This window comes from Tiliqua scincoides, chromosome 3, assembly GCF_035046505.1.
Source record: "Tiliqua scincoides isolate rTilSci1 chromosome 3, rTilSci1.hap2, whole genome shotgun sequence".
In the NCBI taxonomy this organism is placed as follows: domain Eukaryota; kingdom Metazoa; phylum Chordata; class Lepidosauria; order Squamata; family Scincidae; genus Tiliqua; species Tiliqua scincoides.
The window spans coordinates 40,883,025-40,893,665 of record NC_089823.1 but is presented as its reverse complement, the minus strand read 5'-3'; the positions used below and the strand labels follow the sequence as shown (position 1 = coordinate 40,893,665).

At 47.3% G+C, this 10,641-nt stretch overlaps 1 pseudogene; it reads left to right on the top strand.

The window, feature by feature from the left end:
• Positions 1–376: 376 nt before the first annotated feature.
• LOC136646143 (5S ribosomal RNA) lies at positions 377–496 on the top strand (annotated as a pseudogene).
• Positions 497–10,641: the final 10,145 nt, after the last annotated feature.

Genomic DNA, 10,641 nt, shown 5'->3' with positions numbered 1-10,641 from the left:
GGCAGGGAGCAGGAGGTGGGGCCAGGATCCAGCATTTGTGCTGGATCCTAACCCCAGACCCAGGCAGCCTGGGCCAGCCCTGGGTTGCTCAGATCTGCACCACCTCTTGAGGTGGCACAGGTCCGAGTAGTCCCTTTGAGACTGTTGCAGTTCTCCCTGGGGTAAGGGGAGTTTTTTCCCCTTGCCTTGGGCCGAGCCTCAGCCAGCCCAAAACTTGCCCTGGATACAGCGCAGGCCAGTTGGCCTGCCTGTTCCAGTGCAAGTTAGGATTGCACTGTCAATTGTATAACATCAACAAAGGATACTACATGGGAATTAAATCATTTTTGTTTTCAATTTAAAAAATGAATTATAACAAGGCATAATAATCCAGATTATTGACAGCAACTGTTACCCTGCAGATGCCCAGTCTCATCTGATCTTGGAAGCTAAGCAGGGTCAGGCCTGGTTAGTACTTGGATGGGAGACCGCCTGGGAATACTGGGTGCTGTAGGCTTATACCATAGTCTTTCGAGACTGAAGGTTGCCAACCAATAATCCAGAATTGTAAAGGTCTGGAGGATGCTGCTTACATCAGCTGTTTCCCAGGGCCTAATGGCACCTGGGGAGAAGAGGACCAATGTAGTGACAAAGTGATATGACCACCTGAAGCAATGTAGACAGGGGTGTGCTATCACCACTACATGCCACTCAGCTACATCAACACCCAATGTCCCCCTTCAGTGGCACCCAGGGCAAATGCCCTGGCCTGCCACATTTTAGATGTGCCTCTGGCTTACATTTCAATCTGGGGTCTGCAGCACCTTTCAGCCATGTATGACTTGAAACGAACCAAAATGGCCACACTCCTGGGCTAACACCCACTCACTGACCAACACACTTTTTTTGCCAAGTGGGGGAAACCAAGGAACATCAATGTCCCGACTTCTGGTTAAGGCCAAGGCTTGCAAGCTGCCAAGCCTGTTCCTTCCCTAGTACTGGCCAAAATATAGTAACATGACTTTGGAGGTCAACTGGGCCAGGTTGTGACATCTACTATTTTTTAACCCTGAGGCCTACCCTCTGCAAACAGATGCAAAATGGAGACTCAGCTCCAAATCTCCACTCTGTGTGTGTGTGTGTGTGTGTGTGTGTGTGTGTGTGTGAGAGAGAGAGAGAGAGAGAGAGAGAGAGAGACTGTGCCTACCTTTTGCTGCCCTGGATCCCATATGGCTCCAAACTGAGCCATTTCCGTGGTCAAGGCTGTGCATGCATGGGGGAGAAATGACTGTGCAGGTGTGAGGAGTGACGTGATGATGCAGGGGGCGTTGTCACCTGGCCCGTGGGTATCACCCCCCTAGCTACATTATTGGTCACCTCAGGAGCTATGAAACTCATACCAAGTCAGACCATCAGTCAGTCCTTCTAGATCAGTATTGCTTACTGTGGCTCACAATGGCAAAAGGAGATGACTTATGCGGAGATGTCAAGGACTGAACTGGGAACTTTCTGCATACCCAGCAGGTGCTTTGTCACTGAGCTACAGCCCCGGCAATAGCCCAGCTGTGGTCAAACATTGGGATGACTGAGGTCAGAGTTCTTCCACCCGAATACCCAGGCACTCCTGATTGTCCCACAAGATTGCCTTGTTTCATCTGCTGAATTTGTAGGCAAAAAGAAGCCTTCCTGCTGCTGCTATTTGCCATCATTAAACCACTGACAGAGACCCTTGCAATCTACTGCAAGTCACCAGTGATCTCCTGGTAGATTCTGAATGACCTTCTGCTGCTACCACAGTAAGCCATAAATCAAGATAAATCAAAAGCCATCAGTGATAATGTAGAATATTTATCTTAATTAGATTGGACGATAACATGAATCAGAAAGCGAACAGAATTGGAGAGACAGCAGGGCATGCTTGGTTCCAACTGGCTAATCTAGTCAAGGCTAATCACACTAATCTAGGCTAATCTAGTCAAGAAAATAAGCCCTTAAGAATTTCTGCTGGGAGAAAAGCCATCTCACTGGCCAGCATTCAAGCAAATCTCCTCCCCCTCCCTGAGAGACAATCATAAAATTGTGTCTTTTGAAGAAAAGATTCATAGTCTGCAAAAGATTCTACTCTTTTTGGGGTGATCAGTCTTAACAATTTTTGCCTCCAAAGATGCCCCCAAGGAGAGAAACACTTTCAATTCTTCCTCTTTTTACGATGAAAGCTTTACTGTGAGTAACTCACATCCGGTCATGCAAGAGAAATAAGAAAGGCCTGCGGACAGATTTCTGTAATAGTTACACTGAAAGTAGTCAGATGCAATACCATTGCACATAGTGCAGACAGTTTGAGTTACTGAATGATGGGGGGGGGGGGGAGTCAGAATGACTGAGTAGTGAAGCACCCACTCTGCAACGTACAATGAGTTGACCCGAGGAGAGCACATCCAGAAAGTGAGTTTGAAGGATTGTAAGTCCAAGTGGATTGAAGTGAACATTAAGAGCCAGCTGCATGGGTTGACCAGCTTGGGCCGTGGTGAAGGGCCCACAGCCATCAAAGGGCTCATGGCAGCCACCTGAAGCCTTGGTGAAAGCAGCCACTAGTATGGCTGCTGAGAAGCACTTCAAGCTGTTGCTGCTACCACCAGGGTAAGCCTCTCTTGTGGGTGCTTTCCTTAGGCTCAGTGGCTCAGAGCACTCTTTTGCAAGTGTGCTGATAGCTGTCATCTTCTTTTACTTATAACAATCCCATCTTCATCCTTTTGCTCACTGATGTAATGACAGGGTTGGCAAGAGTGGTGGCTGATGGTTCCTCTGCCTTGATCCCTCTGCAACGAAGGGGACCCATAAAGGCATTTGGCCAAGGACCAACCTGAATGTGGCATCAGAACTGTGAACATTCATCCCCTGCAGACCACATATAGATGTCTCTCTGCCAGCACACTGTATTTTTTTTTTAAAGTGAAAGAGAATGGCTGATAAACATGGCTGATAAAATATAATTAATTGCTTACTTAATTTATTTAGACTTTATGCTTCACACAAGGGATCTGTCAAGAAGTTAGTAAAGCCCCAAGTGTGGCATAATTTAAATGATTCTGTGAGCAATTGTGAGTGCTTTTTGACCTGTCATCTAGCCCCAAATCAGCTGTGATAATATGACATGTATAATCTATTTGCACAAGGAAACTTATCCAGTGAATGGCAAGATAGCAGAGCTTAGGCAAATCCTGAAGTAGTTCAGCTGTTAAGCAGTCAACAAATCTCCATTTGCATTCAGACTCAAAGCCTGATAATGTCATGTCCTTGGTAAATCATGCCACAGAGTGAGTTCCTTGGGCTATTCCAAGGAAGAAGGGGTGGATATCCACTTTATTGTTATTGTTAAATAATATCTGAGGGTGTCAGGGAACCAATTAGAAGAAGAAAGTAGGGGCTACTTGAGTCTTGCACTGATGTTATAGGTTGCATGTGGTGGGAAAGGGAGCATGATGGCTAGCCATGTCCTTTCACCCTGTGCCAGTGCACTGCTGGCAATACCTCTAGGTGTTGAAATTCAGCTCTTGTCTGCAGAAGCAAACACTGAACATGGTGAGCCTTAGGATGTTGGCAGCCTTTTAAAACACAGGGAGGAAGACTAGCATATGCTACTGCAGATACAGGTGCTGACCATGAGGATGTCTGGGGTGGGGATGGCCCAAGATCTCCTGATGCCTGAGGTGGCAGGCCAAGTGCTGCCCTCTTATCTGATGATGTGCCAGCCTCTGTTCCTTCCACTCTCCAAGGTTCTAGCTCAGCACTCTCCTCCCTCCACATTTCTTCTTCTTCTCTGTCCTGCTCTTCCTTTTCAATCCAGGCAGTGGAAGGAAAAGGAGGGAGCAGTGGAGGCAAGTAGGCAGGCAGAGATGTGTGCCACCACCAATCTAATGCTTGAGGCAGCTCCTTCAGCTGACCACATGTATGGGCTGGGCATACTGGAGACATGGCCAGCAGTGCATCCGTGCAGGGTGGGTAGCTGGCTAGTGCACAGGGGTGGTCAAAGCTCATCTTCTCTGGAATCTCTCAGTTCTTAGAATTCTCCCCACTTTTCCATTTGCAAGAAGTGGCAATGGAGTAGGAGACAAGGTCTCTAAGAGCACAGCTGAAGATGATACATCAGTGGTGCAATAATAGCAACAACGACAGCCTTTCTTCCTTTCAAAATCCACGCAAGGTAAGCTTACTGTAAAATCAAAATGGAAACAATTTCAGTTAAAACAATCTATATCCTAAACATCAGAAGGAACAACAAAAACAACAGAAGCCTGATGCAGATGTTGTGGTCTCCTTGGTAATGACCATGTGGTTGGGTATGAAAGTGCCTGTAAGCCATGCCCTTGTTTCAGCGTGCTCCTGAAGACCTGTTCCCTTCCCTATGCATACAATACATATACTTGTACTTGTCTCCATTGCCAAAGAACATACCAGAGGAGAGATCCTGTACCTGGGAATGCCGGTCTCCCCTGTAAAAATGGGTCCAGGTCTTTGGGAGTATGGCAATCTGGAGACAGGAGTTACTGACATGCTTTCAGCCACACCAATCACATATTCATTACCACACAAATTATTACAACACCATGAGACAAAAAAAACTAACAGCAGAAACAGTGCCATGTACAAAATCTCAACATACCAGTGACATAGCTACAGGGGGTTCAGTGTATTATGTCCTCCGGGTGCCGCAATGCACCATGTAAGTGACGCCTCCTACTCTTCGTCAGAGCCATTCCTGGCAGTGACAGCAGTGTGCAGGAGTGCAAAGAGCTCCTGTGTGTTGTCCTCGCTGCCCGGAATGGGTCTGACAGCAAGTGAGAGGGGCCGCTTATATGGCACACTGCGGTGCCTGCAGTACTTACTACAGCGCTCCCCCCCATAGCTACACCGATGCAACATACCATCTACCAACATAAGAACATAAGAAGAGTCCCGATGGATTAGGCCATAGGCCATCCAATCCAGCTTCCTGTATTTCACAGTGGCCTATCAAGTGCCTCAGGGAGCACAGAAGACAACAAGAGACCTGCATCCTGGTGCCACTCCCTTGCATACGGCATTCTGACGTATCCCACTTTTAAAATCAGGAGGTTGCACAAACACATCATGGCTTGTAAGCCATGATGGACTTTTCCTCCAGAATTTTGTCCTATCCCCTTTTAAAGGCATCTAGGCCAGATGCCATCACCACATCCTGTGGCGAGGAGTTCCACAGACTAACTACACACCTAGTAAAGAAATATTTTCTTTGGTCAGTCCTAATTCTCCCAACACTCAATTTTAGTGGATGTCCCCTGGTTCTGGTGTTGTGTGAGAGGGAAAAGAGTATCCCTCAATCCACTCCATCGTTCCCCTCAATCAAGTCCCTCCTCAGGAGCTTTTTTCCTAGACTGAAGAGCCCCAAACGCTATAGAATTTCCTTGTAAGGGAGGTGCCCCAGTCCAGTAATCATTTTAGTCGCTCTTTTTCACACCTTTTCCATTTCCATGATATCCTTTTTGTGATGTGGTGACCAGAACCTGATGCAATATTCCAGCTGTGGCCTTACCAAGTGCCCGGCCCAGCAATATCCCGCAAGATGCAATAGCCAGAGGAAGAGCATTATATATGGAGAATGTGCTTTATCTTTTGGCTATTTTGCAAAGCATTTTATAGGTTTTCAATTCCAAATATATTTTCTTTTAGTACTGGAGGTTTACTTCTCTTTTATAAATATATAGAAAGGAGTTTTATGGAGTAGAATAAAAGTGGGTCAATGAAATTTACGCTTCAGACTGATATTCATTAAAGAGGTTTTCTGTCAGCTTGGAGTGGAAAATCCCATCCACAGACTTTAGCTCTGCCGACGGAGTGTTCGTTTCCTTAGAGGTGAATCCATTTTGCAAGGATTTAGGGAAAGCAAATTACTCTGTTTGAGAAAGCAATGCGAGCAATCCTATACAGAAGCACTTCACAACAATTTCTTAATTCTTATCCCAGGAGAATGTCAGGACTTCAGTATGTGCAGATAATATGGTTCATGTGGGTGAACGTATGTACAAATGAGGAAATGTTGATGGGTGTCTGGAATTATTTTCAGGATGAAGGGAAAGGTGACATAGGATGAATGAAAATATGTCTGTGTCAGGATCCTAGTGCCCTCCCTTGGTTGTGGGTCTGAGAGCCAATTGACACACTACTCCCATAGACACACTACTGCCACATCTCAGTGCGTGCAATATGGCACCTAGCACAAGGTAGCTCATACTCCAGCAGGTTCCGAGGGGCAACCTAGGACCAACTTTAGGCCAATTTGACCAATTGGGCCCAGCTCCTAAGGGAGCCCTGTGCTAGACCAGCAGATCATGGCATCTGCCTGAGTCTGAGAGATCACTTCCAGGCAGTGCAACGCCAAGCTGGTGGAAGAGATGCTGTTTGGACCAAGCCAGCAGCACTTGCAAAGCTTGCAAAGCACAGGTGTTCTGCCTGGCCCCAACAATTCAGAATTCTCCTCCACAATTCAAGGATGACCTTGTGTTGCAATATTTGCAACACAAATCCTGCTGCCAAATCCTCACCCCCTTCTTGGACCAATCCCATGGTGTGGGTCCACAAGTCCACACAGACCAGTGCCAGCTATTTAGCTAGCACAGGTCCAAGTAGACCTGCCCCCGTTCTGTAGAGGCTTTCCCTGAGTAAGGGAACAATTGTTTCCTTATCTAGAGGAGACCTCCACAACTGTCCTCCCATGATAGGATGCTACTGTAGCTGTTCAGACACCACTGCATTGGTGGGGGGGGGGGGAGAGAATAGAATTGAGCTCTGAATGCATTATGAAGTCCAGCAAAGAGTCTTCTCAGATGCCGGATGTCAAGCCATTGCTGGATGAAAGCACTTACTCCTTCCAGAGATCTCTGAAGTGGGTCACTCCAGGCAATCAATTAAGTGCTGGGAGCCAGAAATGAAATGCAAAAGGAGTTTGGAGAAGAATTACGAAACTGTAAATGCAGCTTAATTTGTTATTCATATTAGTACATTTTCATCTGTATTCTTCAAATGACATCCTGCAGCAGATTAAATCTCGCTCGCAGTATATACTCTCTGGAGAATAAAGCAGGCAACGTTTTTCCTATCTCAAGACCTTATTTTAATGTATATTAAAGTCAAAGGAAATTGTCTATGCTAAGCACCAATTTTTTTTTTGACAGAATCTAAACCGCAATGTATACAAAATTAATAAGGAAACCAACATCCTATCTTTCTAATCAGAACACAGAATCAGAGCACATCAGAATCAGAAAGAACGTAGACGGTGGGGATAAGAAGATGTTGTCCTTGCTCTTTCTCCCCACAGACTCTCACCCAGGGACGTGCATTGCAGGGGCAGCAGGTGAGGTAGAACTGCCTCGTCTTTGTCCATGGAAAAGGACCAGCTGCCCTGCCTGCTTACACCTGAAAAGACTCTCCTAACACTTGAGGAGGCTTTCCTTACCCCTGCTTTCTCAGGTGTAAGGAGAGCATCCTTGGGTGTAAGCAGGCAGGGCAGCTGCATTGCTTTTCATGAACTACGAGTTCATGCCTCACCTACCGCCCTTGCATTGTATGTCCCTGTTTTCACCCTGTTGGTGACCTGCGCTGCACCATTTGAACTCTTGGGACACAGCACCAGGCTTCCTCGAGGCCCCTCATCTGGTCCCACCATGAGTTATATGTCAGCACCTCCCTCTAGCCCACTATGGACTAAGGGCCAAATCCTATGCAAATTTCCAGCACCGGTGCAGCCTAAATGTTCCCATACCTTGAGGAGGCCTCTGTAGCTGCCTCCCCACCACAGGATGCAGTGCACGCCCCCTGGCACAACTGCACTGGCACTGGAAAATTGGATAGGATTGGGCTCTGAGCTGCTCCGATGTGATGTCACTTCTGGGGCATCATTTTGCCATTGGCACTGGGCTACATTTCCATTAGCTACACCACTGCTCAGATCTGCTCCTAATTAGCTTAGGACTGATGGGTCTACTTTTCTTTCCAAAGTAGAAGCACTGGGATGGAGAGAATGGCATCCACATTGGGAAGAAACTCCCATTGGTGCCGGTGATATGTCAACAGAGCCTCTAACCCAGTGATTTTCAACGTTTTTCATCTCACGGCACACTGACAAGGCACTAAAATTGTCAAGACACACCACCAGGTTTTTTGACAATTGACAAGGCACACCATGCTGGCAGTGGGGGCTCACATCTCCCATTGGCCCTATTAATAAATGACCTTCCGCCCCCCCCCCCAAATTCCTGTGGCACACCTGTGGACCACTCGCAGCGCACCAGTGTGCCATGGAACAGTGGTTGAAAATTGCTGCTCTAACCTGCTAAAAGGCAACAAATTCCTAAATAACTGTGTCTTTAATTTTTGCCAGTTGGCACAATTCAATTGCCTCTGGGGCACAAAGCCTCGATTTGGCAAAGTTTTCCTTTAAGGAAAGCAAGATTAAAAACTGAGTGAGAGGTGACTGGGCATGGTTTTCCTTTCTCAGCTCTGTCCCATCCCAGTTTTCAATTTATTTCTTTTTAAGACAGCACAAATAGCATTTGAAAGCAGAATGCCAAGGATCCTGTATGGTCCTCTGTTATGAACAGATGAGTCATACATTAGTCAGACACACTGCACAGAAGAATTCCTGCTCTTATTCAGTTCATTGCAGCATCTTCATTAGCCATTTCTGGGAAACGCTGCTGTTCTTTTTATTTCCTCCAAGCCAGACTGCAGTCATTCTCACCTGTTCACCTGCCCCTGATAAGGTGATCTGTAATCTTTTGTCAGCCTCTTCAAAGTTGGGCTGCCAATATGCTTCCTTGTGCAGCTGTGCTGTCTGATGTCTTGAAATTCCTTCCACGGACTCCACTGAAGGGAAGTATTTGGTTTCCAGTTAGGTGCTGACTTCGGAAAAACTTTATAAGCATGTGTCTGGTGCTTGTATCCATGCACTTAAATTACAGGTTATAAATCTAATTCTCCTGTGTCACTGGTCTTACTCACAAAATATGTTGATGACTATTGCTGGACCCAAAACTACAAAGGGTATTTGGTTACTCCAAGGCAGTCCTAGTATTTATACAACCAGGAGTAAGCACTTGAGTTGTGCATAGCCATCATTAGGCTGATGCAGCATTGAGGTGAGAGTTCATTCTCTTCCCAGGATCTGGAAAATCCCAGGACATGTCTTGTTTAGTTTACCAATTGACTTTTTCCTGTGGGTGAAGGAAAAGTGGGGAATTCCGATCCCTGCTTCTTTGCTTGGTTCAGTGCAGGTACGTTCTTCTCTGTGCTTGTGGTCAATAAATAACAATACGATTCCACTCACAATATGTATCTATACACATCTTTATAGGCAAGGGCAAACTCTTGATTTCATGAGACGCTGAACCAGTACTTGAATGACTGGTATAGCTGAGCAGATCTGAGTCACTAACCTTTTGCAATGTTTCCATTAGTTGCTGTTTTTAGCAGAGGGGGACATGATTTAGCTTCAACTGGAGAGAATCAGAGGATTGGGCTTGTAGATTCCAGTTATGGATCTCTACCTTCTTAGTGCAAATTGTCAGAGATCATGTCATTGCAAGTTCTCTCTGATACAACATAGAAGCATCCTCCACAATATGGGCCTCTCCACTGAGTACTAGACTTTGTTGGGTTGCCGTTTCTAAATCATAATTTGTATATTCTCCTCCATTAAGGGCGCAATCCTGACTTACGCCTTTGGCCGGCGCATGTCCCTTGCACCGGTCCAGGAGAGTCGCACATGTGCCATAAAGCATGTTTGTGCCTCCTCAAGAGTTGGTTCAGCTGGTGCAAGGACATGCGCCAGACTGCGGAGGCTGAGGGCCCAATCCTATGGTCATGTAAGGCATGTTTGTGGGGCTTACTGCCGGGCTAACGCCAGAGGTGGCTCACGCCTGCGACTGCCGGGCTGCGGAACGGCAAACGGGGCAGGGACAGGGGCGTTCCGGGGAAGGGAGAGGCCAGCATGACACGGGGAGGGGACAGGGAAGCCGGCATGATGTGGGGAGGGGGGCGTGCCAGAGGCGTGCCTGGGGGCGGGCGGAAGGAGGATCCACGGAGCTCGGCTCCACAGGACGCTAGGGGCTTGTGGAGGCTGTGTGCCTTACACAAGCACCTTTACTTTAGTGGCGCCCTTTGGGTGCCGCTAAAGAGTGTAGCCTCATTGCGGGGCTGCCTCCCTTACCCGGGGGAAGGGAACAAACGTCCCCTACTCCCAAGGTGCCTCCCGTGGTAGCGCGGGAGACGCTAGATGCTGCGGCATTCCTCGTGGTGCCGCTGAGCAGGGGAGGCCCAGGCATCTCAGGATTGGGCTGCCCCTTAGGATTGGGCTGTGAGTCTGCTCCTTCTTTCTTCTAATCTGGTCCCAAATGGATGCTGTTGAAATAAGAAATGCAGTAAGAGACCAAAGGAAGAAACTGCAACCAGTTGGGGAAGTGTGATGTCCATGACCCTGGGCACCCCTGAGTCAGGGGGGACTAGAGTGTCTAATGGGGATCTGCGAAGCATGGCTGCACCCTCCCAAGTTCCCTCTATCACTTGGATAAGGATCCAGACCAGACATCATATGACTCAGCCTTGCATCCTACCACATCCACCTCA